The sequence below is a fragment of the Arachis hypogaea genome, chromosome 3 (assembly GCF_003086295.3).
Source record: "Arachis hypogaea cultivar Tifrunner chromosome 3, arahy.Tifrunner.gnm2.J5K5, whole genome shotgun sequence".
NCBI lineage: Eukaryota > Viridiplantae > Streptophyta > Magnoliopsida > Fabales > Fabaceae > Arachis > Arachis hypogaea.
This window is the reverse complement of record NC_092038.1, coordinates 56,808,264-56,815,359: the sequence shown is the minus strand read 5'-3', so window position 1 is coordinate 56,815,359 and position 7,096 is coordinate 56,808,264. Positions and strand designations below refer to the sequence as shown.

General features: G+C 35.1%; 1 long non-coding RNA gene across 1 annotated transcript; it reads right to left on the bottom strand.

Annotated features, from left to right (window-relative positions):
* Positions 1-4,189: 4,189 nt before the first annotated feature.
* Positions 4,190-5,329, bottom strand: LOC112770705 (uncharacterized). The gene is made up of 2 exons (XR_011878685.1): positions 5,014-5,329; positions 4,190-4,297 (listed from the first exon to the last, which is right to left on the bottom strand). It is a non-coding gene; the product is annotated as an uncharacterized lncRNA (long non-coding RNA).
* Between the last annotated feature and the right edge of the window lie 1,767 nt (positions 5,330-7,096).

Sequence of the window (7,096 nt, the reverse complement as noted above, 5' to 3'; positions counted from 1 at the left end):
GATTAAAACCGAAAATGAAACTTCCAATTTCATAAATGAAAAGTACAGAGAAAAGAAAGAGAAGGAAAAGAGTGTGAGGGGAGGGAGTCTGAAGACCCCACTTCAATCCCCAATTTCCCAGCCTTAGTCCAGCCTCCTTTTGAATGTACAAACTAAGGCCTTTATATAGGCTCTCCTAAATTACAAAATGAAATTAAAAGCAAATTACAATTAAATGAAAATTCCTATTCTAGATGCTTCTTGTGGCCTTGATTGGTTGACACTTGTGGGCTTGCTTTCTTGAGGTTGGGTGGTCCTTGAAAGAGAAGTGATCAAATTGAGGCCCATGGTGAAATGCTGCCCAGTTGGTGTTTTTGGGGCTTAAACGATACCTCTTGTTTGTGCTTCAATTTCATGCCCACTATAGACTATTATATATCTTTGGAAAGCTCTGAATGTCAGCTTTCTAACGCAACTAGAATCACTTCAATTGGATCTCTGTAACTCAAGTTATACTCCTTTGAAGTGGACATGGTCGCTGGCATAGTCGCTAGCGTTAATGGAAAACGTGAGTCCCGATAACGCTAGCGACCAGGGGCTTAATATTTCCAAGTTCTGGAGCTCAAAATCAATGTCCACCCCATACTATTATATATTTTTGAAAGTTCCAATGCCACTGGAGTCACCTCATTTGGAGCTTTGTGGGTCAAGTTATGCGTGTTTGAAGAAGGCATGGTCAGGCTGCCAGGTGGGACTTTTGCCTACGTTAACTTCCACGTTAACTTAGTAGAAGTTAACGTGGGTCTTTTTTCCTCGCCAACGTTAGTGGCACTCACTTTTTCCACTAACGTTGGCATCTACCTTTCCTTCCACGTTAACTACCACGTTAACTTAGTTAACGTGGCTGTTAACGTGGGTCTTTTTGCTTCGCCAACGTTAGTGGCACTTACTTTTTTCACTAACGTTGGCATATACCCCTTTCGCAAGCGTTATTGGGACTCACCTTTCCCATTAACGTTGCTTGGTGCCTTTTGTCTCTACGTTAGAGTTCACGTTAATGTAGCTAACGTGACTCTTAACGTGGGTCTTCCTTGCTAACGTTCCATGCTCTCCTTCTTCAAAGTTAATGACACTAACTTTTCTCACTAACGTTAGGGCTTTTCTTCCTTCAACGTTAGTGCCCACGTTAGTGTAACTAACGTAGCCACTAATGTGGCTCTTCCCTTCTTCTTTTGGCCTGAAATCAATCAAACAAAGTGCATCAAAGTCTTGCTCTTAATCATGGGATCATGCATCATCCAATTTATCATTCAATTTATGCATAATTCTCATGAAATCATTCAAAATTCACAATGTTTGCTTGAATCATGGTATGATTTTATTTTCAACCAAATACTTGCTTATTTCCTAAGAAAATGCATGAAACCAACCTAAAGCATACAAAAAATGGCTAGTAAAACTAGCCAAGATGCCCTGGCATCACCAACAATCAACACTTTTAGGGCCTTGTCACTTACTTTAGATTGCTTGAGAGCTGTATGCACCTAGTTTGGGATCCCGGAGGCCATTGGAATTACAAACATTGGTGGGGATTCAAGGATCAGTACAAGCATAAGCCACCATGACAAGGAGCTCACTGAATGTCCAACTTAAGGACTTTAACTAAAAGTGCTAGGTGCGAGACAACCCACCATAGTATATTCTTTCCTTTTTGTTCTTAGCTTTATTTTATTTTATTTTCATTCGTGTTCATTCCTAATTTCTGCATAATTATCTGCATTCTGCATTCTGTATTTTGCATACTGCATAAAAAAAATTTCACGCGACATGCGAGCATCACCGACGCGTCTGCGTCAAAAGTGCCTTAGACATGAGAAGAAAAGAAGCAGAGAGTCACGCGAAAGCGTGGTTGGAGGCGTGCCTTAGGCACAAGCATGCCCACGCGAACGCGTGGCTGACGCGCCCACGTCATTTTGGAAAATAGCCTCCCCGCGCGTGCGCGTCACCCACGCGCATGCGCGAACCTGCAAATTTGACATAAAGGGGTGTATGATAGAGAGTTATGATGGAGTTATGCTGGAAGCACAAACCCCATCACGCGTACTGAAGAACTGAAGATTGATGGTTTAGAAGTTATAATAAATTCTCGTTGCAAGTATAGTTTCTAAGCCAAGCAATCAACCTTTCTTACAAACGTTTTGGTTGTCACAAGTAACAAACCCAGTAAAAATAATTAACCGAAGTATTCAAACCTCGGGTCGTCTTCTCAAGGAATTGCAGGGAAGTATGAATTATTATTGGTTATGCAAAACAGTGATTTTGGGTTTTGAAAAATTTTGAACAAGAGAAATAAATTGCAGAAATTAATAAATTAATAACTAATAAAACTCTTGGCAAGGTACGAAAACTGGAAGTTCTATCCTAGTTATCCTTATCAATGGTGATGAGAATTATATTTTTGCTCCCACTAAGTCACCCTCTAACTATGAAGGTCAGTTAAGTGGACAAATTAATTTAATACCTAAAGTCCTAGTCGACTCCTTAAGGAAAGACTAGAGTTATAGGAATCTAAATTAATCAGCAAGAATAATAATTATCAATCACTAGGGGTGGGCATGGTTTGGATTTTTAAAAATCCAAACTGGATCCACTTCAGAACCAGTTTTATGGTTTAGGAAACCAAACCAGAACTGGATTGAAGAGCAAAACTGGTTCTAAACCAGTTTGAAAAAATAAAAACCGATTCTAAACCGATTTTAAAATTTAAATCCACTTTTATTTACAAACCGGTTTTAAATCCGGTTTTACTTGCAAAACCGATTTTAAATCCAATTTTTTTAAAATCCAAATCTAAAATCCGGTTTTTTTTATAAAATCCAGTTTTAAAACTAGATTTTTAGTAACCAAAAGTCAAGTTTTAAAACCAGTTTTTGAAAATCCAGTTTCAAAACCAGTTTCTTCAACCAAAAATCCAATTTTAAAACTAGTTTTTAAAAATTCAATTTTTAAACCAGATATTTTAACAAAAAATCCACTTTTAAAACCAGTTTTTAGAAATTCAATTTTTAAACCATAATTTTTTTAAAAAGTAAAATTAATACTAAAGTCATTTTAAAGTGTATAGGTTCATTACAACTAGAATTTGGTTCTTTATAAATCTAATGACAATAGCTAATCTATATAACATTTAATCATTCTCAAGACATCAAAAGAATACCACCAAAATATCTCTCTAACAAAATATCAAAAGATGCCAAGTTGCCAACAAGATCATCAAACAACCACAACCTTTGAGGAAAATATATCTGCAAATAACAAAATATACCTTTGTCATTTTAAAACAAATCTTTGAATGAAAGTATTAAACCAAATGAGAATATTAAGCATACCTAGTCATCATCAAGATTATCAATTGATGCCGCCATAGAACAAGCACCATCATTAGAGGAAAATATATCTGCCAAAGGAATCAAATTAATTATCAAGTCTATATTCAACAACTTTTAATTGGTAACTAATACCTAAATTCTAAAATAGAAAGATAACAAAAACAAAAATAAAATAAAATGACAAGAAATATGAAATAAATTTTATACCTTGATCAACTTGTTGAAGAACTTCACCATCATCATCTAAAGCAGAGAAAAGATCTTCCTTAAGCCAATCTCCTGTGCAGACTAAGGCTTCTACCATTCTAGGTGTTAAGGAACTACGGTATGGATCGAGGACTCTTCCTCCAGTACTAAATGCAGACTCCGAAGCTACCGTAGAAACAGGTATAGCCAATACCTCACGAGCCATATTTCCAAGAATTGGAAATCGGGTTGAATTGACCTTCCACCAGTTTAGTATATCGAACTTATGGGAGTATGGCTCGCATTCTTCTTGTAAATATCTATCAAGTTCAGATCTTTTATTTGTTCTGCGACTGGTTGCTTGCAAAAAAAAGCCCATGCCATGAAGATCGGTATTAATGTTGTTAGCTTGAACTTCTTGCATATCAGCTTCACTTGCTTCCCCAGAACTTTGGTATTGCTGATAAAGTAACTTTATGCACTTAGACAACTTTGACTTCAATTCGCCTCATTTTTCTTCTCCAAAGAAGTAATCCAAGAAATAATTGACATACTCAATCTTTTGCATTGGATTAAGTACGATAGCAATCAATAACAACATGTTCACCGAATCAGGATTGCCCCAATACTTCTCATACTTAACCCTCATCCTTTCTGCCATTGACATAGTACTAAAATCAACAGAATCACAAGAATGACGAATAAATCGTCCAATTGCAAATACTTCCTTCATATACATATCACTGGTAACATATAAGGTACCAGAAACACGTATAGTGGCATCACTGAACACTCGCAAAAATGGTACAATGGACTCAGCATACTCCCAGTCTGAATCAGAAGGAACACCTCTCCCTTTTCCTCCATTCATCTCTCCTATATAGGTATTATCTTTCAAAGCAAGCAACTCAAATGCTTTGCGATGCTTCAAAGCTACCTCTAACATTTGATAGGTAGAGTTCCACCTAGTCTCAACATCCATGCAAGGCAAGCCTTTATATTGGATTTTTTCTAATTCAACACACTTTTGAAACCTACTAGCTCTAGATGGAGAAGATCTAACATACTTTACTGCACTACGAATCCTCAAGACCGATTCATCAATCTCTTTCAACCCCTCTTTTACAATTAAGTTTATAATATGTGCACAACACCTCATATGAATAAATTCACCATTCAAAATAATGCTATTCCAAGAATTCAATCGCTGCTTCAGATATTTAATTGCAACATCGTTAGAGGAGGCATTATCAACTGTCACACTAAAGACCCGATTCAAATTCCAATTATTTAAACAAGATTCAATTGTTGCTCCTATAACCTCTCCTGAATGACTTGTCACTTGACAAAAATTAAGTATTTTTTTATGTAATTTCCAATCCAAATCAACAAAGTGTGCTGTCAAACTCATATAAGTAAAATTTTGAATTGAAGTCCAAGTGTCAATGGTTAGACATACTCTACCACAATTTGCCGAAAGAAAATCTTGCAACTTCATCTTCTCTTCAGCATAAAGAGCTCCAATGTCACGTGCTAATGTAGTCCGTGAAGGAACTTTGAATCTTGCTTGTAGGGCATGCACAAATTTTCGGAATTTCGGGCTTCCAACGAAGCGAAATGGTAGCTCTTCCCCAATAAACATTTCCACAAGTGCCCTTCGAGCCTCCTCTTGGTCAAATTTGGAAGCACTGGGTGAATTTAAAACACCACGCTCATCTATAGTCGGTGTGGTCATTGTTTTTCTTCTTTTGTTTGAATCATTATTAGGATTTTTCTTGCATCTTCTCAAATGACCACCCATTGAGCTGGTTCCATTCCCATATTGTATTAAGCTACCACAATATTTGCATTTAGCCTTCTTCTCGGCAGCATTCTCCACATCAAAATGATCCCAAACAGCTGACCGATTCTTACGAACACCTGACAGTGGAGAAGATGGTTGAGTGTTAGCAGACATCCCTGCTGCTTCAATATTACTGTTTTCAGTCATCTTGCTCTGCATATAAAGCAAGGTGTACATAACTCAAAATTTGGTGCCAAACATGCTAAAATTAACACAAACTAATCCAAATTCAAGCTTGCATCAGAACACAAAAGTAAAGACAATAAATAAATTGTTTTGTACAAAATCTAAGAAAAAAACCAAACAACAGCCACATTTTTCTATCACATCACAATAGAAAATAAAGTTTTACAATTCAGGAATATGTTACTTCTGCACTCTACCAATTCTATATTTTAAGAGCCTCCAGTACGATGATCATGCCACAAAGAAAAAGATGCAAAACCTAATAATGAGCTGCTGTAATGTCACATATCACAATATAGATAGAAATTGAATAAGATACTCTAAATTCAGATGACATATATAAATTTAATTATGTGAACTTAAGTGCAAACATACTATGGTAGTTCAATTCATAAGTATCTTGTATTAATGCCAAAAATAAAATTACATTCAAAGCGTATAATATAAGTAGGCTAACTTATAAATACACCAATAACTAATTTTGACTTAACCAAAATTTATTGCAAGAATAAAAGAATTCTGATCATAAATAATAAATAATCTATTACTAATTCCTTTTTTCATTACTAATTCTTCACTTGCAATTTTTCCTCCATCCCTTGATCATTTATATCAAGAACTAACTCTGTTATTTCTTTAACAAGATCAACAATGACACCATCAATTTTCATTAGATGTTGCATGTAAACTGCCTTAAGAACATTGCTTAATTTTCCATATATAAAGAGACAAAGCTTATTAGAACACTCCTTGATCTTTCTTAGCTTACAGCTTCAGGATTTCTAAATAAGTAAATATTTAATTTCTTTGACTTCAAAGAATATTCCTTGCAATATATGTTCTATGCAAAGATTTTAGAGCCTCCTCTAATGAATTTCTTCTCACATCTACATAAAGTTCACATCTTCCTTCAGTTAAGAAGAATAAAGGGTATGTGCTTTGCAAAGTAAACATGTACTTCTTTAAAAATAATTTTGTGATCTGCTCCAGCAGCCAGCCAATCTTTTTGATACATCATCAACATGATTTGGATAGAGAAATGAAAGAACTTTAAAAAAGCTAGAACTTCTGCCAACATCTTTCATGGATAGTAAAATAATCTTCAAGGTTCAATTATATTTTTAAAGCAAACACAAATAAATAAAAAAATAATGAACAACAACAAAAGGCAAAACTACAAAAGCATATATATAGATAAAATCACATATTTAGAAGATCACTTAAACATTTGCCATAACATAATCAAGAACAAATCCAGCAACACAAACTCAACCAATACAGCTTCATAATTTCAGTTTATATATCATATGATTGAGCTTCTAACTACCCTAACCCTTATTCTTAGTAGCTGATTTCTCTTAGTATAATTCTCTTTGGTCTTAAATCACAAAGAACCTAGAAATTCATTGTTAACGATTACAAAAAATTTTGCAATTTGCATCCATATATTTCTGTTTAGCTTTGGCAGGGAATAAAATACTGCTAAAAATCAACTATCAACTATAAACTATTC